This window comes from Capricornis sumatraensis, chromosome X, assembly GCF_032405125.1.
Source record: "Capricornis sumatraensis isolate serow.1 chromosome X, serow.2, whole genome shotgun sequence".
Taxonomy (NCBI): domain Eukaryota; kingdom Metazoa; phylum Chordata; class Mammalia; order Artiodactyla; family Bovidae; genus Capricornis; species Capricornis sumatraensis.
In genome coordinates, this window is record NC_091092.1 from 112,925,319 (window position 1) to 112,951,278 (window position 25,960).

At 43.2% G+C, this 25,960-nt stretch overlaps 1 pseudogene; it reads right to left on the reverse strand.

The window, feature by feature from the left end:
• Nucleotides 1-7,360: 7,360 nt before the first annotated feature.
• LOC138071851 (tRNA 2'-phosphotransferase 1 pseudogene) lies at nt 7,361-7,966 on the reverse strand (annotated as a pseudogene).
• Between the last annotated feature and the right edge of the window lie 17,994 nt (nt 7,967-25,960).

Sequence of the window (25,960 nt, forward strand, 5' to 3'; positions counted from 1 at the left end):
ATTTTGTATAGCTACATGCTTATGATTTGCACATTATATATGTTATATTTCAATTAAAAGTTTACATTAACATGGTATCCCACTCTCCCTGGCCCCTCAGGGCCACTTCTCTTCAGTGAACTTGGAGTTTAGAAAAAATTCTGGGACGGGAGGTATCTTGTACTAATGTTTGCCTGGGGTGACCAACTTGTCCCAGCTTGCTTGGGACTTTCCCACTTTTTGTACTGAAGTTTCACATGCCAGGAACTCCCTCTAAGCAAGTCCTGGACAAACTGAGAGAGTCGGTCCCCCTATCTCAGTCTACAAATACAAGTTTGAGAAGAAGCATAAAAAGAATTGACTAATCTTCTGGAATGAGGGGAGGAAGAACATACATTATGCTGTCAGTAAATTATCTCACCACAATATTTAGAGTTTACTCATGCCCATAATTAACGAAAGTTCTCTCTGTTTGGGCAATCAAAGGAACACTGTATCGCTTTAAAAGTAAGAATCTACATTAATCTAAAAGCTCAGGGCACACATACACACAAAACCGACGTCTGAACCTAGATCCAGAGGGAGATATTCAGTTGGAAAGTTTCCTTTTAGAAAGGTCAAATAATTCTCTCTGAAGTTCCTGTAGACAAGTGATTTTAGAGATAGAGGCCCCCTGAGATCTGAAGGAAATGCTGTTATAATACAAATAAACCTTCATGCAACCCAGCTGTGACATTTGATACCAGAGAGAATATGAATGAAAATATCCAGCACCACTCTGGCTTTTCTCAAATGCAAAGGGAATTGTCAGAGACAACTATAATTTGCAAAGGCAAAAACCGAAACGTGAATTTCCATCTTTAGGTCAAAGGATGAAGATGCAGCTACCAGAAAGATTGAGTTCAATCCTGGCCAAACAGTTCCAAAATGAGAAGGCAGAGAAGAGAGGACCTAGTTTAAATGAACTTCTCAGTCAGTAAGTCCCTTAAACAAAGTATTGTTCCTTTAACGTCTTCCATTGTCCAGTGATTAAATAGGCTCCCACACAGCCCTGATTAAAAACATTTTCTGGGGCACATTTCTCCAATTCCAGTTCTGTAGCACTTAATGTTCCCTCCAAAATTGCTTTGGGAAGAGCAATCTCATGTCAGCGAAATGAATTCAAAAGTGCTTCCTTACAAGGGCTGAAGGAGATTCGTACCTTCAATCCCCAACTTGCAAAATACCAAGCTTTAGATTGGTTTTGGAAAAAAGTTCACAAAGTAAATTCAGGAAGCCTGATATTGAATGAGATAAGCTTTAGTGAGTCTATACACACATTTAGTCTTTAAAACTATCATTTTAAAGTGATTACTAATATTTTTCAACAGAATGTCCCTTTTTACCCAAGTAAACTATTTGAAGAGTGTGTTTTACAAGCATTAGCTTTTATAGACTGTCTCCTTTTCAGAGGCAATACTTTAAACTTTTGCCTTCACAACTTCTTGACACACTATATATTTAAATCCTGCAGCCACACAGCTTAGTATTCAGACCTCAAAGGGACCCCATGTGGGTTTATGGATCTTTTCTGTCTAGTGCCTTCTAGTACTCTGCCCAGCATACACATCTTCCTCCACTGGAGAGTCTTTCTGGTTTTGGTTTTTTGGTGGTGTTTTTTATTTTTGGCTGTATGACATGCACAAACCCATGCCCCCTGCAGTGGGAGCTCAGAGTCCTAACCACGGGACAGCCAGTGAAGTCACTGGACAGCCAGTGAAGTCCCTGGACAATTTTTCTCGATTCACAAGAGAAGGAAAGGAAACAGAATTTGCCACCCCAACATATGCCTCTTTGGCATATTGATTTTTGAGGGCTGATTATCATTATTTTTTCTCATTTCATAAACTTCCTTTCTTCTAGGGTAAAAAACACGACTATCTGCAGAGGTAAGGGTCAGTATGAGCCTTATTTCTTCTAAGGAATCCTGTAAAAGGTTACCTTTCAAGATGTATAGCCTCAATTCTCATTCTCACCTGGCTATTCAGCTTTTGACTTAGACTTCAAACTGAAGATGTCCAAAACTAGGTTCCTGCTCCCATCTGCCAACCTCTGTCTGTGTCCTGTGCCCTTTATCTCAAAGGGAAAAACAGGCTTATAGCTGCTCAGGCAAATTCTAGGTTCAGTCCTTTATCTCTCACCACCTGACTTAAATAGTGGCTGGTGAGAACATACCTGGATCCAACCAGTTTTCTCCAGCCCAGCTCCATCAACCAGTCCAAACTGGCCCATGCCTGAGTGGCCGCAGCCACCTCCTCTGGCGTCTCCTTCCTGCCCATCTCTTTTCCACCAGGTGCTTTTAAAAGCAAGTCCGAATGTGTCTTTCCCCAGCTCGGAACCTTGGGAAGTCCCCATCCCCTTAGAAGAAAACTGATTCTTACTGCTTCTTCCTTTTACCTGAAGCTGCAGAGTAGGACTAACCTGGGAGCCCTTAGAAATAGTCATGCCATTCAGCTGAGCTGAATGAAATCTGCATCCTTAGTGAAGGCGTCTGCAAATTGTTGAGCTGATTATTTTTGAGAGACTTCAGTCAGGAGAATCTCTGAAAACAGAGAAGATACACTTTTGTAAGAAACGTTTACATGTGTAAAGGAAATCTCCATTTGTCAGGGCTCCTTTTTCTTTCCTTCAGAAAGAGGAGGATGACTTTGAAGTCTCTAGAACCTGTCATCAATGGAGAAGGCAGGGGCTTAAATCTGCAGAACAAACTTATCCTTGATTCCTTACCCTTGATTCCAGATAGCCTCTCATAACTGGCTGCTCTCCCATCCCCCCAACATCCTCCTTTCTCTTGACTTGGAGATGGTATTTAAGGTGGTGGCTTAAGCCATTTCAGGGAGTTACTCACTTTTCCTAGGTCTCTCCCATGTATACAGGAGGAAGATATGTTACTAAATTTATGTTTGTTTTTCTCCTGTTACTCTTTTATTTACAGGGGGGGTTCTCAGACAAGAACCTGGAAGACTAGAGGGAAAATTAGTTTTCTTCCTCGATATGCACAATGATGTGACTTGGGACAGGTTGCTTCGCCTGCGTCCACTTTGGAACAGATCCCTCACAGCCTTTTTCATGTGTGACTCTAATTCTTCCCTCCAAATGGATCCATAGCTTAGCACAATTCTGGGGAGCATCATTCACATACTTGATCCAAAGAGTGCCATTCAGTTCGAGCTATATGCTGTGTAGACCCTGCCTCACCCTCCAGTTCTATTTCTGTGCACTCGAAATGGGTCACTTGTTCACATTGCCTTTAAAGCCATGGCTTCCATGACTTTTTTTTAATATTTAATTTTTAAAAATTATTTTTGGTTGCACTGGCTCTTTGTTGTAGTACACAGGCTTTCTCTAGTTGTGGCCAGCAGGGGCTACTCTTCATTATGGTGCTCAGGCTTCTCATTGTGGTGGCTTCTCTTGGCCTCTAGAGGGTAGCTCAGGAATTGTGGTGTGTGCGCTTAGTTGCTCCGTGGCATGTGGGATCTTCCCGGACCAGGGATGGAATCCATGTTCCCTGCATTGGCAGGTAGATTCTTCACCTCTAGACCACCAGGGAAGCCCCTCCATAAATTTTTTATTGTTTACCCTATTACTGAAAAGATTTTTGATCACACTCTCTAATATATATGTGTGTCTGTGTGTGTCCCTTTATAAAATATATGCTTAGGCACACAAACACAGTAAAGAATTTTTAAATGCTTAAAATAGAAAATAAGCATGTGTAGAACTTCTAACAATTTTTGAGATCATCAGATTGGATGCAAAAGCAAAGTCCAAATATGTGGCCTTCAAAACCCCAGTTTGGATTTAAAGATTATTTTTGTTGCTGTTCAGTTGCTCAGTCGTGTCTGACTCTTTGCAACCCCATGGACTGCAGCACAGCAGGCTTCCCTGTTCATCACCAACTCCTCGAGCTCGCTCAAACTCATGTCCATCAAGTTGGTGATGCCATCCAACCATCTCATCCTCTGTCGTCCCTTCTCCTGCCCTCCATCTTTCCCAGGATCAGGATGTTTTCCAATGAGTCAGCTCTTCACATCCGATAGCCAAAGTATTGGAGCTTCAGCATCAGTCCTTGAAATGAGTATTCAGAGTTGATTTCCTTTAGAACTGACTGGATTTAAAGATGCAAATAAGTTAAAAGTGTAAGCAAAGCATAGAGAAATACATACCATATCAAAATAACACTTATCAAAATAAAGCTACAGTGGTTATATTCATTGTTGTTGTTTAATTGCTAAGTCATATCTGACTCTTTTGCTTCCTCATGGACTGTAGCCCACCAGGTTCCTCTGTTCACAGGATTTCCCAGGCAGAAATACTGGAGTGAGTTGTCATTTCCTTCTCCAGGGGATTTTCCTGACTCAGGGATAGAACTCACATCTCCTGCATTGTCAGGCAGGTTCTTTACTGCTGAGGTACCAGGGAAGCTCAATTATATTAATATTAAAGTAAATTTCAGGGAGAAAAATAGTACCAGTGGTAAAGAGGGAGACAAACCTTCAGTCTGTAATACAGTGTTCCTACTAAACAGCTTTCCCAAAAATGTGTAACATGGCAGATTGCTTGTGGGGAATTCTGGGACTTTGGCTCCCATCATCATTATTTCCTTCTTGAGGACTCGGCAAATACTGTGTATCACTTTGGACACTAAGAGGAAAGAAGCCCTTTATTAACTTAGAGCACATAATGACATTACAACATTAATAAAATATTCTTAACAAGAAGAAAGGGAGATATGCTGCAGAAGTGGGTGAGGGGCAAAGAGAGAACCACAGAGTAGCTGCATGCCAGTGGAGCAAAAGCATGAATTTTATCAAACATGCACTTGGTTGTTAAAGACCTTTGGATCTTGGCTCTACCAATCATGAGCCATTATGGGACTTCAGGCAAGTTATTCTGTGTGAAGCTCATTTTCTACATTTGTAAATACGGATAGAATAGTCATAGAAAGCACTTCTCTAATTTGTTGTGAGACCAGGAGACTATATGAAGAGCATGAAAATGTTAAGTGTCATATTAATGTTGCCAGTCATTTGGTCTGGTGTCTTCTCAGCCATTATCTCCCACCAGAGATACAGAACTGAGACGCTGTATCACATAATTGTGTTTCCACAGTTTGTATCCTTAGTCCTCTCTCTTGGTTGAATATTCAGAGACATTAAAGTGAGGTTAAATGTCTTTTTACCCAGTGTGACTGCTTTCATGAATTTTAATAGTCTGAATTATATAATCCCACCATGCCTTCTCCTTGTTAGACTAGAAAAGATCCAACTCTCTTGCAACTACTTTGGTTAAATATATTCCAGTATATCTTAGGATTATTAAAAGGAAATATATTAATTCATTAACCAAATAAGAATTTATTGAGTGTCCACTAAATAACGTTATAGGTACCAGGTATAGAGCAGTGAACAAAATAGACCAAGTAGACCCTTATATGTCATACCAGTATAAATAACTATAATAATACAAATTTCTTAAAATCTGTTGACTTTGTTCCAGAACTTCCTTTTAGAATGGTCATTGTCTCCATTCTCAAATAAAATTGGTATTTAATTTGTATTTAGACAGTGCAAATTGATGAAGCTATCTTTAGTACAAGAAGAGATAAAGGAATCTGGGATAGATTTAGCATACAAAATGAACATCAACAAAATAACATATAATAAAAATGAATGTGCTGAGAAGAGAAAGAAAAATCTCTCTGTGACAATCATTAATTTTTCATCCTTTTTAAAGGTTTATTTTATAAGAAGGGAGGAAACATTATCAGGTACTTGGAATGTGTTCCAAGCTCCAAATTCGCATCAAATATATCTGAAAGAGAATAAGACGATTTTGGGAAGTAACATCAGCAGTCTGACAAGCATATTAAAAACTTATAACGGTGCATGTCTTTCTCATGTTTACAGTTACTGAAGTCACTGTGTTGCTGTTTTACTCAACTTTCAAAATCAAGTATTTGACAGAGCCCAGAAAGTCAGTTCCATCGCTAGTTATGAGACACAATTTGAGCATTTATACCAATCATACCAAAACTAGCAAAAGTTTAGCTGCAATTTTTTTTTTGTGGGAGGAGCTATTTCCTTTTTGAAAGAGAGTCCTTTGCTACTGTATGATATGGCAATCTATGGGTGCCAGTTTTCTAGTTTGCTGGCCCTTGTGCCTTCTGCAAGTTGCTGACTCACTTTATGGGGTGAAATTAAGAACCTGTCTGAATCAATAGGTATTTGTGGCAGAAAGTGCTAGTTCTCCCCTGGCATGTATTTGCTCTTTCTTTTAAGGAAATAGAATCTTAGCTGGGCACAGCATTTACCAAGGTTGGCAAGATCTTGGAAAGCAGCTCACAGGCATCAGAAGCAATAGCATTGGGGTAAATAAGAAAGATTTACAAGCTGAGTAGTCTGTGACTTCTTCCTACTTTTAGCAACATCCTATAGAGGGATGGACCCCAAGTCAGAGCTAGCCAGACAACAACCCAAAATGGAAGAAAACCTAGCTCAGTCAGGAGTCATTCTTTGCATGTGGCCTGTGATTTCAGAGTCCCACACAATTGAAAAAGTCGTCTGCTTTCTGCAACTCCACAGTGAAGCCGTTTAAAGGGGCTGCTGAAGAGGAAGACTTGGCCCTTCCCTCTCAACCAGTAAATGAGAGCTGGAGCAGAGGTAAAGACCATATACCTCAACTGCAGGATCTGTATCTGTGGATTCAAACAATCTAGGATAGAAAATTTTCAAGGAAAAAAAAATTCCAGAAAGTCTCAAAAAGCAAAATTTGAATTTACAACACTGGCAAATATTTATGTAGCATTTTACATTGTATTTGTAACTATTTCCTTAGCATTTGCATTATATTAGATATCATAAGTAATCTAGAGATGATTTAAAGCATATGGGAGAATGTGTATGCTGCTGCTGCTAAGTTACCTCAGTCATGTCCGACTCTGCACAACCCCATAGACGGCAGCCCACCAGGCTCCCCCGTCACCAGGATTCACCAGGCAAGAAGGGTTACAGGCAAATACTATGCCATTTTATATAAGGGATGTAAATATCCATAGATTTGCATATCATGGGGATCCTGGAACCAATCTCCCTAAGGTACTGAAAGACAACTGTATTGAGGATGTCAATTGCCCACCCAAACCTATTAAGAAGAGCTTAAGAAAGCAGCTATCAAGTTGAAGGAGAGGAAGATGAGTCAGCACAGAGAAGAGTGGAATAGTTAAGAGAATTTGCCTGGAAGAGATCTTGGGCTGTGGTTACTTCTTTCTTCTTTAACTTTTCTGTTTTGATTATCTTTTTACATTTTTTAAAAAGTGAATATATTATTGTTGGATCAACCTTTACCCTCTGGAGCTGTGCTTGGGGCCACTCTGACACTGTCTACTCATTACCAGTCAAGGAGAGAGGCTTTGACATAAGGCATAGCTGCAGCGCCTTCTGAAAATACTTGGGAAACAGGAAGGCATTAGTATTCCCTGGAATCAGGATCACCACACTGACGGAGAGGAAGAAGGGTATTTCATCTGCCAGGGCCAAGGGCTCATTAATGAACACGGCCGCTTCGCAGTTTGGCTGCATGCTACTGACGACACCATGATCCCCAGGGAGTGCTGAGGTGAGGCGGATGCATCTTCCCCAGCAGGACGGGCCTTTGAGCAGGATGGATGGCCAGTAGGGTCACAGTGTGCTATAAGCAAGCATCCACTGCACGGCCTGTGGGGTTACCAAGGGTATCAATCAGATCCAGACCCGGATTGGCCCAGATGAGAGCCAGTGCTGGGGTCCCCCAGCTGCAGGGGGGACCACTATTTCCCCCTGGTGTCCACTCATTGCTACACATCTTCAACTGAGAAGCTGCAGAACTGGGACAGCTGTAGGAGGGTGCCTGGGACAGGATGGCTTTGGATCCATTGGAAGTGCAGCTCCAGAGGGCCATGACAGGTCATAGGACCAGGCCTTGGGCACTCGCACCTCGTGGTCTAGTTCCTGGGGACTGTGAGCCCATTTATCCCTGGGCTGTTACTTCCTTCTGCCTCCTTCATCCAGAGAAGGTCATAGTCAAGACAGACTTCTGCTACCTAGCAGCTCCTTCCTTCTGTATGTAATTCACAAGCAGCAAATAGAACAGAAGCCTATTAAGTGTTAGAGGAATTTGAAAGCCAAAGAAACCAGAAACCTGGCAAATGACCATGATTATTATTAAGAGTCACCGTAGAGGAGGAAAAGTCATTTTCCCTCGAATCTTCTGGTTCTTGGCTGAGACCCTCCTGTAGTAAAAGACAGGTTAATGGGAGAAAACTGGAAGTTTAGCAACATGTGTACTTCCCTGTATACATTTGAGATACCCAGGAAAACTGAGTAACTCCCCCCAAAAGACCTGAACCATCACTTAAATACCATCTTCAGCTAAAGACAAAAGAAGATGGGGCTGGGGCAGGTGCACAGGGGACAGAGCAGGGGCAGTCAGATTGGGAAGTTTACCAGGCAAAGCAGAGTGAATAAGGGTATGCTGGGTATATAGATATAGGTCATTGCCTTCTCCTTTGATTACAGTTTCCAGATATTTAGAATCTTTCTCCTCGTCCTGGTACAGAGAGGGAGTGTGTGTATGTGTATGTGTGTGCGTGCTTCATCATGTCTGATTCTTTGCAACCCCATAAACAGTAGCCCGCCAGGCTTCTCTGTCTGTGGAGTTTTCCAGACGAAAATATTGGAGTGGGTTGCCATGTCCTCCTCCATGGGATCTTCCTGACCCAGAGATTGAATCCACAACTCTTTCCTCTTCTGCATAACAAGCAGATTCTTTACCACTGTGACACCTGGGAAGCCCACGGAGTGGGAGACACCCCTACAAATGGAGCTTTCCCTTATAAATGTAAATATCTCTTTAAAAAGGATAAATAACTTTTACTTGGTTTTCAGAATTTTTCCTGTATCTGCTGTTTCTTGAAAACAATCAGCTCAAAATAATCCTTATGCCAAAGAGACATATTTGGGGATGGTAAATTCTGCTCCCCTTTACCTCCAAGCTTCTCAGGTGGTGCTAGTGGTAAAGAATCCACCTGCCAATGTAGGAGACACAAGAGATGTGGATTCAATCCCTGGGTCAGGAAGATCCCCTGGAGTAGGAAATGGCAACCCACTCCAGTATTCTTGCCTGGAAAATCCCGTGCACAGAGGAGCCTGGCAGGCTATGGTCCAGGGAGTCGCAAAGAGTTGGACATGACTGAGCACGCATGCTTTACTTCCAAGCAGTGTTAAGACCCTCAAACTGCTCAGCAGGAAACAGGCTGTAAAAATTGAAAGCCCCAAGAAAGACCCACTTCAGATGTGGCCATAATAACCAATAGAGATGAAACTTCCAGAGGGCAAAGACAAGGGCCATAGAGGAAAACAGACATGGCGTTCCTTTAAGAGAGTAAAGCTAAAGATTGTCAGATGAGCTAATTAAGGGATTTAATCCAATGCCAGGACAAGCAGCTTTTGCATTTCCAAACCAGGACTCAATAATTGCCATGAACAGATGACTGCTGAGTGGTTCCACGTCTCCCTTTCTCCGTTGGTGTTTCTGTGTTTGTCACCTTGCTCCTACTCCACCATGATGATATGGACGGGGCACATCACTATCTTATTTTTTATAGAGTTTTTAGAGATTTCAGGATCACAAGGAAACACATCTGCTCCTGACATTGGGGGTCACATATTACTCAGAGGTCCTAGATTTTGAGCTGTATGTAGTTTAGGGGAGGAAAAATCACTTTTCCTCTCTCATTCTAGGTGCTTGGCTGAACATCCACCTCCCTGAATAAAAGACAGATTAGCAGGAGAAAAATAGAAGTTTAATAACATGGATACCTCCTGTACATATGGATGAGACCCAGGAAAACTGAGTAATTCCCTGAAATGGTCCAAGCCACCAGCATTTTCAGTTAAAGACAAAACAAGGATGTTAGGGAAACAGGGAGGCCAGTTACAGGAGGTGACCAGGAAAAGCACAGTAATCATGGGTAAGATTGTGAGGCAGATCTAAGTTTTTGCCTTCTCCACTAGAAGACTTAAGTTTTAGTCACCTTCCTTTTCCTGGTACAGAGAGGGAAAAACCTTTACAAATGAAGATTTCCCTTATAAATGTAAATATCTCTTACAAAAGAGTAACTTCTACTCTGTTTTCAGAGCTTCTCCTATCTTTTCCCACTTGAACTTAACTAGCTCAAGATAATCATATTTTGGGGGTAGCAAATGTTGCCCCCCTTCAGTAGGATGGGATTGTACTTGAGAGTTTCCCTTGGCAATGGGTATGTTCCATTAATACATATGGGAAGAAGAGCACTCATAAATGTTCGCATGGCCAGAATAGCAGAATGGGAGAGGCCAGTAGTTCCCCCCACCCCATGCCTGTTTGCCACTTCTATTATCATAATAGAAGTTTGAGCTGAGTAGATGGCCACCTAAAATTAAAAGTTCATTTCCTAGCCGCCGTTGTACTTAGATGTGGTCATGGAACTAAATTCTGGCCAATGGTTTATGAGAGGGAGGGGGAATACCAGTTATAGGGGAATTGACATCAGGTGGGTTCATTATTAGTTACCAGGGAAACAAATAGAGAGGCACACCAAAGATGATAAGATAGGGTAAGAGCAATCATTAGCTGGGGCCTGGGGCAAGTACCAATACAGAAGGTCAGTCTTGTGTGTAGGGTAGAAGTGAAGCAGGCACAGTGGTCAGCCAGGGGATGTACAGAGAGCAAGAGAACAGCTATCATGTGTGGCCTGACCAAACAAGCTATCTCATGCTACACATTATGCTAAGTGTTTTGTATTTATATTCATGTATTTAGTCTTCACATCTTGTTTTCTGACCGGGCCACATGGCTTGCAGGATCTTAGTTCCCTAACGAGGAATCGAATCCTGCAGTGCAAGCATATAATCCTAATTACTGGACACCAGGAAGTTCCCATCTTCACAATATTTTCTTTTCTTTTTTTTTGCCATGCCGCATGGCATGCAGGATCTTAGATCCCCATCCAGGGATTGAACCCATACCGCTTGCAGTGGACGCATGGAGTCTTAACCACGGAACTGCCAGGGGAGTTCCTTCACAACAATTTTAAATAAGAGAATCTGAGGTTTAGCAAATCACCCAAGGTCATGTAACTAGGAAAAGCCTTGAGCAGGTTTCAAATCCAAGAGTGACTTCAGTGTCGGTACTCTTAGCTACTAAATTACATTGCATCTCATGCCATGATAGCAACTTTTATAACAATGATAATGCACAATGCTGGAAAGACTGGTTAAGTGGTTTACTTATCCATTACTGTCCAGTTTGCTTTCAGACACCTCACTGCCCTTCTCTTGCCCTCTGTGTCATAGAAAACGATATTTTCCAAGTTCCTTTGTTCTCTGGCTTCAGAGTAGGTTTGCTCAATGGACAATACTTGCAGAAGATTGGATGGAAGAGTCCAAAGTATTTTTCTCTGACACTTTTTCTGTTTTCTACAGCATATCTTCCATGGGTCCACCTTTTCCCAAACCATACCTTCCTTGATGATCCCAGCTACTAATGGAGAGTCTGATCAGACAGACTCCATCATAGTTCTATTTCTGTTTAGATGGTCCTAGTTTCTGGCCCCGGTAATACCAGCTCATCCAAGTGTTCCCTCCATCCCTAAGTTTGGCAGAATCTTTCTGCTATTGCCAATCTCTGGGTTATTTCACTCTTGACTTCTTAGCTTCCCCATTACTTATAAAGCCAATTTTCTGCTTTATTTTCCCCCTGTTAAAAGTATTAGAGTGGTTTTCATGACTTTTGCTGAAATGTGACTCAATACACAGACAATATACCCCTTTGGGGAATAAGAGCCATAATGATGTTCATACATGTTGATCCAGTTTTCTGTGCTGAAAACTGTTTCCTAAGGAAATAACTGAAGAGAAACAACAACAAAAATTGTACATAGGTGTCCATTTCTGTATTATTTATATTAATAATACAGTATCAGAACATTGAAAACCACCAAAATATCCAATATTGGAAGAGTGGACTAAAAAATCAGGGTACATAACACAATGGAATAATAAGCAGTTGTTATTGTACCAGTCAGCTTTTGCTAGATTTTGCTGCAGTAGCAGATAATCCCCAAATCTCAGTGATTTATCACAGTTATTTCTCACTCAGTTACCTATCCTTTGCAATTCAGTTGCAACTCTGCTTCATCCCAGGACCCAGTTGGAAGGACTAGCTCCATATTGGTCTCAAGGCAATGAAGAAAGAGCAAGGATAGATTAGTACAATAATTTAATAATTTAAGAGCTAAAGCTTATGCTCAGATGTGGGATATGTCAGATTCCATTGACCAAAGCAAGTCACATGACCAAGCCTGATATCAATGGGGCAGATTCCATGTCACTACTGCAGGGAGGCCCACCAGGAACTGGCTCTGTTAGGGATGGCCCCAGAGGAAAAGGATAACAAATATTTTCAGAAATAATAACATCTTCCATGATAATGAAGACTGAAAATAACAGAAAATGTTTGATATAATGATAGGTAGAGTAAGAATCTACAAAAATACATATACTAAAATCCATTTCTAACCTGCTTCATGGGCATATGAAGTTAGACGTCATATGACTAAGTTCTAGCAATGACATCATCTACCTGGAGATAGTGTTAGATCCTACCAGACTGCCCCATCCCTTTCCACTTCAGATACCAATTCAAAGTCCAGGTTATCACCTATGCTTCTGAATGACTGACTGTGAATTGGAAGTTCTCATAACCCCCTCCTTGGGTTTGATTAATTTTGCTAGAATAGATCACAAAATTTAGGGAGACTATTTACTAGACTACCTGTGTACTACAAATGGATATAACTCAGAAACAGCCAGGTGGTAAAGATGCCTAGGGCAAGGTATCAGGAAAGGACACGGGGCTTCTCTACCCTTTCAGGGCACACCATCCTTCCAGAACCTCCATGTGTTTACCAACTTGGAAGCTCTGCCAACCCTGTCCTTTTGGTGTTTTATGGAGACTGAATTAAGTTGGCATGGTTGATGAAATCATTGGATATTAGTGATTAATTCACCTCCAGTCCTTCTCCCCTCAGCTCCAAAATCACTGTGGACAGTGACTGCAGCCATGAAATTAAAAGACGCTTGCTCCTTGGAAGAAAAGCTATGACAAACCTAGACAATGTATTAAAAAGCAGAGATATCACTTTGCCAACAAAGGTCCATCCAGTCAAAGCTATGGTTTTTCCAGTAGTCATGTGTGGATGTAAGAGTTGGACCATAAAGAAGGCTGAGCACCAAAGAACTGATGCTTTTGAATTGTGATCCTGGAGAAAATGCTTGAGAGCCCCTTGGACAGCAAGGAGATGAAACCAGTCAATCCTGAAGGAAATCAACCTGAACATTCATTGGAAGGACAGATGCTGAAGCTAAGCTCCAGTACTTTGGGCACCTGATGTGAAGAGCTGACTCATTGGAAAAGACCCCGCTGCTGGGAAAGATTGAGGGCACGAGAAAAAGGGGGTGACAGAAGATGAGACAGTTGCATAGTATCATCAACTCAATGGACATGAGTTTGAGCAAACTCCAGGAGATAGTGAAGGATAGGGAATCCTGGTGTGCTGCAGTCCATGGGGCCACAAAGAGTCAGACAAGACTGAGTGACTCAACAACAACACAGGTTGGGGGATGGGACTGAAACGTCCAACTCTCTAGTCGCTGTTGTTGGTTTCCTTGGGAACCAGCCCTGGTGACTAGGAGCTTCACTTAAGAAATTCCAAGGGTTTTAGAGTTCTGTGCCAAGAATGGGGACAAAGACCACATATATTCCTTATTATAAATTGCATTAAAAAATAAAATTTGAGGACTTCCCAGGGTTTCCCTGGTGGCTCTGACAGTAAAGACTCTACCTGCAAGGCAGGAGACCAGAGTTTGATCCCTGGGTCCAGAAGATCCCCTGGAGAAGGGAATGGCCACTCACTCTAGTACTCTTGCCTGGAGAATACCATGGACAGAGGAGCCTGGTGGGCTACAGTTCATGGGGTCGCAAAAGAGTCAGACACAACTAAGCAACTGACACACACACTGGTGGCTCAGCGGTAAAGAATCTGCCTTGTAGTGCAGGGGACATGGGTTCAGTCCCTGGTCTGGGAAGATTTCACATGCAGCCATGAGTAAGACTCAATGCAGCCAAATAAATAAGTAAAATTTTAAAAAATGAACAGATATTATCTAACAAATTTAAAAAATAAAATTTGGGATGTCCCTGGTGGTCAGTGGTTTAGACTATGACCTTCTACTATAGGGAGCCTGGGTTTGATCCCTGGCCTGAAAAATTCTGAATGCCATGCAGTGCAGCCAAAACACACACACACACACACACACACACACACCAGATGCATCAGAAAGAATAAAATATGTAGGGGTAAATTAACAAACAAAATTCAACTGAGTAAAATTGTCTTTATTCAACAATTTATGGGGGATTTCCCTGGCAGTCCAGTGGTTACTCCACACTTCCAAAGCAGGGGGCACAGATTCAATCCCTGATTGGGGAACTAAGATCCAGTATGCTGTGGCATGGCCAAAAGGAAAAAGAAAACAAGGCATGCCTTGGGCAGCATCCCATCTAGCAGATAGAAAGGAGCTCCAGAATGCTATAAAAAGTGGAAGACTTACAGGCAGAAGGAGGCAGGACTAGGCAGTTATTCTAGCAAAGAGTTGATTGTTTCAAGCCAGGTCATCTTTCTTTGGGGGACAGAACGGGATCTATCAGATTACCTCACTACTACTGACCAGGTAGTTCTAGATTGACTGGTTTAAGGTTCCATTTCTGAAAGAGGTTGAAACTGCAATTTAGATATTAAGTCTTGGTTTGGTGTTGTGAGCTTAGCACAAGTGACTCCATTTTAGGCCTGTTGTTCCCTTTTTAACAATCACAATATCACGAGAACTCACTGTCATATACCCTGATTTATCATCTCCCAGCTATCACCTCCCAATTTGGTATGCCGATAACCACAGGTCAGAAGATTATACAATGAGAAGTTAAGGAAGAGTATCTTCTGATTGGGAACATAGGATTTGAGAGACAATCAGTGATCTTTCTAGGTATGAAAAGGACAAATTCTAAAAAATTCTCCATACAATTTCTCCTTGGTAAAATTAAAATAACAATATACTTTAACTGAATATTTATTGTTTCATTTTTAAGAACTGAGCATATGTTTACTTATTTTGAGTTTACACATGACCTCTTTCAAGACAGTCTCCCCAAATGTCTTCTTCCTGTAACTTTTCCCAATTTTCCCTCTCCCAAGCACTTTCTCCAGACCCATAGTTTCTAGAACACCAAAGGCATGAACTATGGCTTAATTTTCTATACTCCATTACATTTATTGGGCTTCCCTTGTGGCTCAGCTGGTAAAGAATCTGCCTGCAATGCGGGAGACCTGGGTTCAATTCCCGGGTTGGGAAGATCCCCTGGAGAAGGGAAAGGCTATCCACTTTAGTATTCTGGCCTGGAGAATTCCATGGACTATATAGTCACAAAGAGTCAGACACAACAACTGAGCAACTTTCACTTTAATTATATAGTTATCTGTTGATGTGATATTTTTCTCCAAAAGACTGGAAAATACCTCTAAGTCAGAAACTTTGTCTTCAGTTAAGTTCAGTCCCCCAGTCGTGTCTGACTCTGCGACCCATGGACTGCAGCACGCCAGGCCTCCCTGTCCATCACCAATTCCTGGAGCTTGCTCAAACTCATGTCCATTGAATTGGTGATGCCATCCAACCATCTCATCCTCTGTCATCCCCTTCTCCTGCCTTCAATCTTTCCCAGCATTAGGGTCGTTTCCGGTGAGTCAGTTCTTTACATCAGGTGGCCAAAGTATTGGAGCTTCAGCTTCAGCATCAGTCCTTCCAAATTCAGGACTGATTTCCTTTAGGATGGACTAGTTGGATCTCCTTGCACTCCAAGGGACTCTCAAGAGTCTTCTCCAACACCACAGTTCAAAAGAATCAATTCTTCAGTGCTCAGCTTTCTTCATAGTCCAACTCTCACATCCATACATGACTACTGAAAAAACCATAGCTCTGACTAGATGGACCTTTGTTGGCAAAGTAATGTCTCTGCTTTTTAATATGCTGTCTACGTTGGTCATAGCTTTTTTCCAAGGAGCAAGCGTCTTTTAATTTCATGGCTGCAGTCACCATCTGCAGTGATTTTGGAGCCCAAGAAAATAAAGTCTGTCACTGTTTCCATTGTTTCTCCATCTATTTGCAATGAAGCGATGGGACCAGATGCCATGATCTTAGGTTTTTTGAATGTTGAGTTTTAAGCTAACTTTTTCACTCTTCTCTTTCACTTTCATCAAGAGGCTCTTTAGTTCTTCTTTGCTTTCTGCCATAAGGGTGATATCATCTGCATATCTGAGGTTACTGATATTTCTCCCAGCAATCTTGATTCCAGGTTGTGCTTCATCCAGCCCAGCATTTCTCATGATGTAATATGCATATAAGTTAAATAAGCAGGATGACAATATACAGCCTTGATGTACTTCTTTCCCAATTTGGAACGAGTCTCTTGTTGCATGTCCAGTTGTTGCTTCTTGACCTGCATGGAGATTTCTCAGGAGGCAGGTAATTCCCAGCAAGAGACATAGATGTAAGCTGTTGGAAACCGGTAGCTCCAGTAACTCAGGAACAGATACATTGCCCTGAAGAGGGGATCTTGGTGGCATCACAGTATTCACTACATATGTTCTGTACCATTGCTGTAATCTTAGTGAGGTCACTCCATATGAAATTCTTCCTAATTTACCTATCCATTCATTCTCTTCTACCTGTCTAGTCAGAAATGGTGTTTTCCTCTCCTGTCTTGGTAGGATCCTGTACACCATTTATCAATGCACTGGATCTGTAGCAAGCCTACCTTTCTGGCTTTCTACAGAAGGGATTTTTTTTTTCCAAAAAAAAAAAATCTAGTTGTGATTCTTTCAACCTAATGGTTTGGGAAAGTGAGCTCTCTCCGCCTGTGTATGAGGATTCTTTTACAGCATCATTGAGCTGATCTAGCATGCAGGAAAGTCACAATACATTTATTTAAGAGTAAATATAGAGCATATATTCTATTTGAAATGGACTTTAGGGAAACGAAATTAGAGATAACTTTTTACTGGTTTAGAGAACTGACTCCCTAAATGTTTTTATTCCTATTATTAATTGACTTTTGACTCCAGACAAGAAAAAGATGATGAGCCAGTTTTAATGAGACTCTTTCTTCTGAGAGAAAGGTTATCACTGCTGAGATGACTGGCTTGGTAGAGATGATCCAGTGAGGAACTGACTGCTGGATAGGAGCATTGGTGTTTAGAAATGGGGGCTAGCAGAGAAAGGGGGGAATGTGAAAGGATTGATCCTGGTCACCAGCTGAAGTTGCTGAGATTGCTATACTATAGGCATCCAGCTCAGGTCACATCCTGAGACCCAACTCTATTCCTCTGGGTTGTTCCAAAAATGGTCCTTGTGAGTGTAGGTGAGTCATGTTCCAGGAGGAGCACTAACCCACTATCCATCCCCAGATACACAACTGTCAAGTTAGAGAATTTTGAAACAATGAGTACATTCTGCCCTGGGATCAGGGGTAAAAGGGTGGGGGTGATGGGCAACTGGTGTCTCTTCGTTCTTTGTCTTTTGCACTTCATTGATAATTTTTCCCCTCTTTAGGTGTCTTGTTATAAAAAGGCTCAATTTTGTTGTTCATTGTGGTTATGATAGGAAAAGTAAGTATAGGCTACCTTTAGTTCTCGGCAGGCTCAGAAAGCATTCTGACACCCTCATTATTAGGATGCTGGCCAATACCGAGGGAAGTGCTAAGTGAAGCTTAGGTGGGAAGCAAAGTAGATTATAGGGGAAATTTTAGATTATAAGGAACTCCTTTCTCATTGAGAACCACCAAATCACAAGGTAAAAGTAAATCAAGGGCCTACACAGAAGTGAAAATTAACATTATTTAAATACAGTACTTTTAATACAAATTTGTCTGAAAGTGATTCTGAAAATTCATGCTAGGAGAGGACATATGTATACCTATGGCTGATCCACGTTGGTGTATGTCAGAAACCAACATAGTATTGTAATTATCCTTCAATTAAAAATAAATTTTAAAAAATTCATGCTGGGTTTCAGGCATAAAGCTAACTGGAACCAGAGACCTGCCCTTCTCCCAGAGGGGTGGGTTGCACCGGAGCTCAGTTTCCCGTGGGACTTCCTTCTCTCACAGGACTGTCACGTCTCTTCAGCCTCAGAGTCCCAGACAATGCCTCTAAGCAGCTGGCACCCCAAATCCAGATTTCCTGGCACCCAGCCGCCTATCACCAATGTTTTCTCATAGGCTTGCTCTACGAGGACGTGGAGCCAGTGATCCTGTCAACAGAATCCAGGCTGGCTCTTCAGGTTCGACAAGGGTTCCCTCTCACTCAGGCACAATTAGCCACTGCTGGCCCAACCCACCACCTGCAGAAACCAACACTGAGCCACATTATGGCACCGTTTCTCAAGGAGACCAGCCAGCCACTTGAGCAAATTGATTGCTTTGGATCCCTTCCACATGGGGTGTGTGTGTATGACTGTGGGGCAGAAATTCATTCTTTCCAGAACTGATTCATACTCTCATTATGAGTTTGCCTTTCCTATTCACAGTTGCCCCAGCAGCACCACCATTCAAGAGTTTACAAAACGGTCACCTATTGATGTGGTCTCCCACACCATATTGCTTAAAAGCAATGGACCCATGTTAACTGCAAAGAAGTTGCACATGACCATCAGAATCACTGGTCTCATCACATACCTTAGACAGCCTAATGACATGGCCCATTAAAGGCCCAACTAACATTTTAGCTTTTAGACCATACTCTGTACAGTTGGGGTGACTGGGTGAGAGGGAGCCCTTGTTGGTACTATGAATTGTCTCTATTCTTATCACCCTAAGTGACCTTGGGTGAGACCAGAAGTGCTGCCAGCTGAGCCCAACCCAAATTGCAAATCTATTGCATAATGAGCAAGTAAAATGGTTATTATTCTAGGCTGTTATGTTTTAGAGTGCTTTGGTTACGTGGCAATAGTTTATTAATTCAACAAATGAAGCCAAAAATATCTTAAATGGTACACGTCTCTGAAACAACTGAAGAGGATATATTACAAATTCTATCACATTCTTTTTTTAAATTAGTTTTTATTGGAGTATAGTTGCTTTACAATGTTGTGTTGCATTCTGGTGTGCAGCAAAGTGAATCAGTTATACATATACATATATCCACTCTGGTTTCTTTTATTATTTATTTTTATTTTTGGCTAGGCTGGGTCTTTGTTGCTATGTGTGAGCTTTTTCAAATTGCAGCAAGCAGAGGCTACTCTCTAGTTGTGGTGTGTGGACTTCTCATTGCAGTGGCTTCTCTTGTTGTAGAGCATGGGCTCTAGAAGGTGGGCTCAGTAGTTGTAGCACACAGGCTTATTTGCTCTGTGGCATGTGAGATCTTCCCAGTTCAGTTCAGTCGGTCAGTCATGTCCAACTCTTTGCAACCCCATGGACTGCAGTATGCCAGGCCTCCCAGTCCATCACCAACTCCCAGAGTTTAGTCAAACTCATGTCCATTGAGTCGATGATGCCATCCAACCATCTCATCCTCTGTCATCCCCTTCTCCTGCCTTCAATCTTTCCCAGCATTAGGGTCTTTCCCAATGAGTCAATTCTTCACATCAGGTGGCCAAAGTATTGGAGTTTCAGCTTCAGCATCAGTCCTTCCAGTGAATATTTAGGACTAATTTCCTTGAGGATGGACTGGTTGGATCTCCATGCAGTCCAAGGGACTCTCAAGAGTCTTCTCCAACACCACAGTTGAAAAGCATCAATTCTTTGCTTCTCAGCTTTCTTTATTGTCCAACTCTCCCATCCATACATGACCACTGGAAAAACCATAGCTTTGACTAGATGGACCTTTGTTGGCAAAATAATGTCTCTGCTTTTAATATGCTATATAGGTTGGTCATAACTTTTCTTCCAAGGAGCAAGCGTCTTTTAATTTCATGGCTGCAATCACCATCTGCAGTGATTTTGGAGCCCAAGAAAATAAAGTCTGTCACTGTTTCCATTGTTTCCCCATCTATTTGCCATGAAGTGATGGGACCAGATGCCATGATCATAGTTTTCTGAATGTTGAGTTTTAAGCCAACTTTTTCACTCTTCTCTTTCACTTTCATCAAGAAGCTCTTTAGTTCTTCACTTTCTGCCATAAGGGTGGTATCATCTGCATCTCTGAGGTTATTGATACTTCTCCTGGAAACCTTGATTCCAGCTTGTGCTTCATCCAGCCCGGCATTTCTCATGATGTACTCTACACATAAGTTAAATAAGCAGGGTGACAATACACAGGCTTGACATACTCCTTTCCCGATTTGGAACCAGTCTCTTGTTCCATGTCCAGTTCTAATTATTGCTTCTAGTAAAGTTGTGGGATCTTCCCAGACCAGGGATCAAACCTGTGTCCCCCACATTGACAGGCAGATTCTTAACCATGGACCACCAGAGAAATGCCTATCCAGTCCTTTTTAGATTTCATTCCCATTTAGGTCACTACAGAGCACTGAGTAGAGTTCCCCATGCTATACAGTAGGTTCTCATTCTCTGCTTAGTCACTTAGTTGTGTCCAACCCTTTGTGATCCTATGGACTGTAGCCTGCCAGGCTCCTCTGTCCATGGGATTCTCCAGGCAAGAATGATGTAGTGGATTGCCATTCCTTCTCTGGGGGATCTTCCTGACTCAGAAATTGAACCCGGGTCTCCTCTATTGCAGGCGGATTCTTTATCATCTGAGCCACCAGGGAATAGTTACCTATTTTATACAGAGTAGTGCATATATGTTAATCTCAGTCTCCCAATTCATTCTGTTTCCCCTCTTGGTAACCATACATTTGTTTTCTATATCTGTGACTCTATTCCTGCCCTGCAAATAAGTTCACTTGTACCATTTTCCTAGCTTCCACATACAAGCAATCTTATAATATTTGTTTTTCTTCCTCTGACTTACTTCAGTCTGTATGACAATCTCTAGGTATACCCACATTTCTGCAAATGGCACTATTTCTTTCATTTTTATGGCTGAGTAATACTCCATTGTATATATGTACCACATTTTTATCCATTCCTCTGTCGATGGACATTTAGGTTGCTTCCTGCTGCTGCTGCTGCTAAGTTGCTTCAGTGGTGTCCGACTCTTTGCAACCCTGTGGACCATAGCCCGCCAGGGTCCTCTGTCTATGGGATTCTCCAGGCAAGAATACTGGAGTGGGCTGCCATGCCCTTCTCCAGGTTAGGTTGCTTCCATGTCCTGGCTATTGTAAATAGTGCTACAATGAACACTGGGGAGAGAGCTTCTAGGCCCTTCCCTAAAGGCTCAAGAGGTGACAAAACTGGTTCTGTGACTAGGTATAACTTAAACATTTCCTGTAGCTTAAATGAGAGAAGACTAGAAGGGGAATTTTTATTACTTATCACCTTTGAGAGTGTTGTAGATTTTCTCTCCCATTGGGGAAGGCAAAGCTAAGTGAGGGGACTTCTGAGAGCTGAGCAAGAGTGTCTTCAAGATGTATCATTGTCCAGCTGCTTGGTTACTGAACTGTAGCTGTTAATACCTATAGGTCCAATCTAGAGAGAATTTTAGGGAGAGTCAACCACGTATCTTTGGGGTTTGGAGACCTGTGGCAACATAGGCAATACTGCCTGCTTCTTGCCAGAAGAATTCTGAAGGCTGGAAGCTTGCTGAGCAGCAGTGACAGGGTACCACGTCTGTTGTTCAGCATGGCCAGAATATGTGAGTTTCTCACAGATCTAGTGACTTTCACAGAAAGCAAAAAAGGTTGAGTCTCTTGCTTGTGCCCTGCCAGTGGATGAAGGGATACTGGAAGTAAGAAGTTGTGGGTATTCTACAGGAGGCAGGAAGTGAGAAATTAGAAAAGCTTGATTCATATAAAAGAACCAAGTCACAAGGAAGGTGCTGAAGAATCATACCCCCTGAGAGAGCCAACATTTGGATGCCTGTCACATAAAAAATTAACAGCCTAGAGAGGACGTAAAATAGCATCAAAAAGTAAAAGAGACAAGGGGCTGAGGAGAGAGAGGCCAAATAGAAGAAAGAGCATCATTTATGTCCTAGGATGTGCTATCACATCTTCTCAATGGGAGCCTAAGAAGAACCCCCAAATGAAACAGAAAGAGCTAATTTTAGACATCTGTCATGTCCAGAAAAGACAAAGCTATCCTATGATTGTACCTGTAAAGCGATAATTTACCATCTTCATTGCCACTCTCTTCCCTAGAAAAGGCTGTGGTTAGCAAAACAAGGGGAGAAATAGAAGCCTAAGGAACAGAAAGATAAGGCTTATACCTGCTTCTTTGACTTTAAGCTCCCCACTGAGGGCGGGACCGAACTGGAGAGAGAAGAAACAATTTTAAATCAAGGTCTGAGTTTTGATCATTTTATGGAGCTGCTGGTTGTGTTCCCAACCTTTTTTCTAAAGTCATAAGACTGCTTAGAATAAGACCCCATTTTCCAGTCTACCCTGCATGTAGATAAAATAACATGGTTAAGTGATGGTAATAACCCACGGTAGTGGCCTTAAAGGAAATGAGGAGGCCTTCCTTTTCCTAATGTCTAGAATGTCATGTGGTGCTCAGCCATACTGGACCAAATATACCAGGATGGCAGTCTAGGGATGGTGAAGAAACAGGATAGAAGGAAACTAACTCTTGCTCAGGGCTTCCCAGATGGCGCTAGTGCTAAAGAACCCACCTGCCAATGCAGGAGACGTAAGAGATCCCTGGGTTTGATCCCTGGGTCGAGAAGATCCCCTGGAAGAGGGCATGGCAACCCACTCCAGTATTCTTGCCTGGAAAATTCCATGGACAGAGGAGCCTGGTGGGCCCAAGTCCATAGAGTCAGACACGACTGAAGTGACTTAGCATGCAGCTCTTGCTTACTTTTGTGGGACAGAGCTGCTGTATTAGTCCACTTATGACATGTAATAAAAGCCTCACTGCTGTACTACAATACAGGTTTATTGCTCACTCATGGTGTTGTGAGTTGGCTGAGGCAGTTCTGTTTGGTATGAATCCTTGAACTTGAAGCAGGTTTGCTAAAAATGTTTTAACACACTGGTTCCCACTATGTGTGGGTGTGACCTGACTGAATGGCCCCCTTTCTGACCGCACCCAGCTTCCAAAATAAGTGGTTCTCAACACCGCAGCTGCTCTGCTTCAGAACGTGGATCAGGTTCAGCTTTGCACTATGTGTCTCATTCTCATTCCCAGGCTGGAAGGATTCTAGAAGCTCTCAGGACACTGGCTCCTTCCCATAGCAGCAGTTGGAAGCAGTTTGCCGTTTTCCCACTTGCAGACATAGCATCTCAAGCCTCCCTCAGAGATTCCAGCGTCAGGAGATGCTGCTTCCAGCTCAGAGGTTTCAGCTCCACAATGCCCCTGGTCTAAATATCCAAGTTATAATGACTGGAATAATCCTAACTGCTTTCTTTGGTTCCACCAGCTCTAGCCATAGGAGCTGCTTCACGCAGTTGCTACATCAACAATATATTAAAAGAGTTCTCTTGCCTTTTCAGTCATCTAATGATCAATTCTTTAAATTCTCTCCGTGAAAATATTCAGGATGGTTTGTTTCCTGACATCTCCCCGACTAATTCACTGGACTAAATCCCATGACTGTGAGACACCCCTCAAGAATTTTCTCGCCCGTAGTATCTGTCTCTCCTCATTTTTATCACAGAATTCACTGTGCTGAACTATCATAGTTTTTTTCTTGCCCGACTCCATCCTAGGCCAACAAATCCATGAGGTCAGAGCACATGTTTCCTCAGCGACTGGCACATAGGAAAAACTCTGAAAAACACTGAGTTTGAATTAATGAATAAATGAAAGAGCGAGGAAAAATAAAACAGGAACAAAAGCAGCTGTTTTAGTATGAGATTTGGAAGGCTCCTGTAGCGCCCAAATGAAAGAGAAAGTTAGATGGTGCCGTGGGAAACAGGAGGACTGTGGTTGCACACAGCAAGCGAACCGAGAACAGGATAAAGGGGCAGCTGGGGCTTTTTGCAAAGAATACTCGGTGACAGGGAGAGTAGGGAGAGGAAAGGGTTGGAGGATTCCCAGAGCCTCCAAAGTGTGCAGGTTGTTTGAGCTCTCGAGGGATGACCAAGCCTTAAATGACGTCGCTCACTTCGCCTCCGGGTCCCGCCCAGTCCTTGCCCGGGTTTCAGTTTAGGTTACTCCGCCCCCTCCGTCTCTGCCCCGCGCCTCCGGAGGAAACAGGTAAAACACGGAGAACCGGGTACTAGTTCAGGAGTTATTTTGGGCATGCGTCCTCGTCGTCCCGCGCGCAGGCGCAGTAACTTTCGTCTGGTGCTGCCGGTTTCCGATTTGGGGTAGCCTTTGAAGTCAGTTCAGGCTATCCTCATTGACCGTCTTTCCCATGGGTCCCCGCCCTCCCGTGTGTGTGTGGGAAGCCTCGCGAGATCGCCATCGGCCGTCCCCGGCGGCGCCATCTTTGTGCCTGGCGAGCGACGGCGCTCAACGCGAGCCCTGAAGCTGGAGGTTCGCTTGCCAAGCTCTCGCCGAGACCGGATCCAGGAAATACGAGGCGGGCCTCGGTGGGAGGGACGCACTGAAGGAGGAGGGAGGGAAGGGGGCGGCGGCGGCTCTCACCGGACTCGGGCCCCGCTCGGCGCGCACCCAAGGGGGGTCGGGCGGGGAAGCGGCGCCGGGCCCGGACCCCCCGCGGGAGCTGGCGACTGGTGTGAGGGCGAGGCGGCGGCAGCGGCGAACAGGGAGCAGCGGCTGCGGGTGAGTGTCCGCGAGGAGGCCCGGCACCTGCCCGAGCCGGGGCGTCGGGAGTGGCCCCGGGGTCGTCTCGGTGACCCCGCTCCCGGGCGGTGGGCGTGTGCTGGTCTGCAGGTGTCCCGGGGACTCGTCTCGGCCTGAGGCTGCGGCGGACTCGGAGCACTGCAGGGCTGCCGGAGGTCTGCGCAGGGCCTGGCGCGCCCGCCCGGGACGCCCCGGGAGGCCGAGAAGAGAGGGAGTGGCCGGGGGCCTGGGTTGGCCTTCGCCCCCAGCAGAGGGGATGATGTCCTTCCTCGCCGGCACCCTGGGCATTGTAAATAGTGAACCTCTGTGTACTGGCTTCAAGCCCCCCAAAAGCGTTTGGGAATGAAGACTAGCAAGGTTGGGGTTGTTGAGGGTGTTGAGAGAACCTGGGGAAGACTAGTAGCGATAGGAGTTAACTGTTCGAAAAGACGTTTGCCAATGATTGTTGGCAGGTGTGGAGTAAGGCGAACATACTGTCGACGTTCTTTTAAAGAAGATCACACAAGCAGTCCTCTGAGGTCCAAAACAGAGTTATTCCCAGTTGGAGTTCTATAGTTTAGTGCTGTGTGGCAGCTCATTAAAGTGCCTAAATAAACTCAGGACTTGGGGGGGGGGGGAGTGGATGGGGGACAAGGTAGGTTAAAAAGTAAGCTGTATGTAAAGTCAAAAGTTCATACTGTTGATGCAAAGCATTTTTGTCCTTACTGAAACGTAATTTATTTTAAATTGCTTAAGAAAACTTGTCACCTTTGGTCCAGACACGGCTTGTCAATTCCATGAGTTCCTCAGTGACATTTGTCAATCAGACAATAATTTTGGCTTGTCATGCATTCTGGTTTGTAAAAGAACAAGAATGAATGGGAAAGAAGAACTACTTGACAAACTTCGTTTCTTTTCCCCACTTTTTTCTTTTGGAACGATAAGGGGAATTAGTTTATGTCTTTGCTTTGCAGATATTTTGCAATAATATACCAGAACATTTGTAAGAAGAAAGAAACAT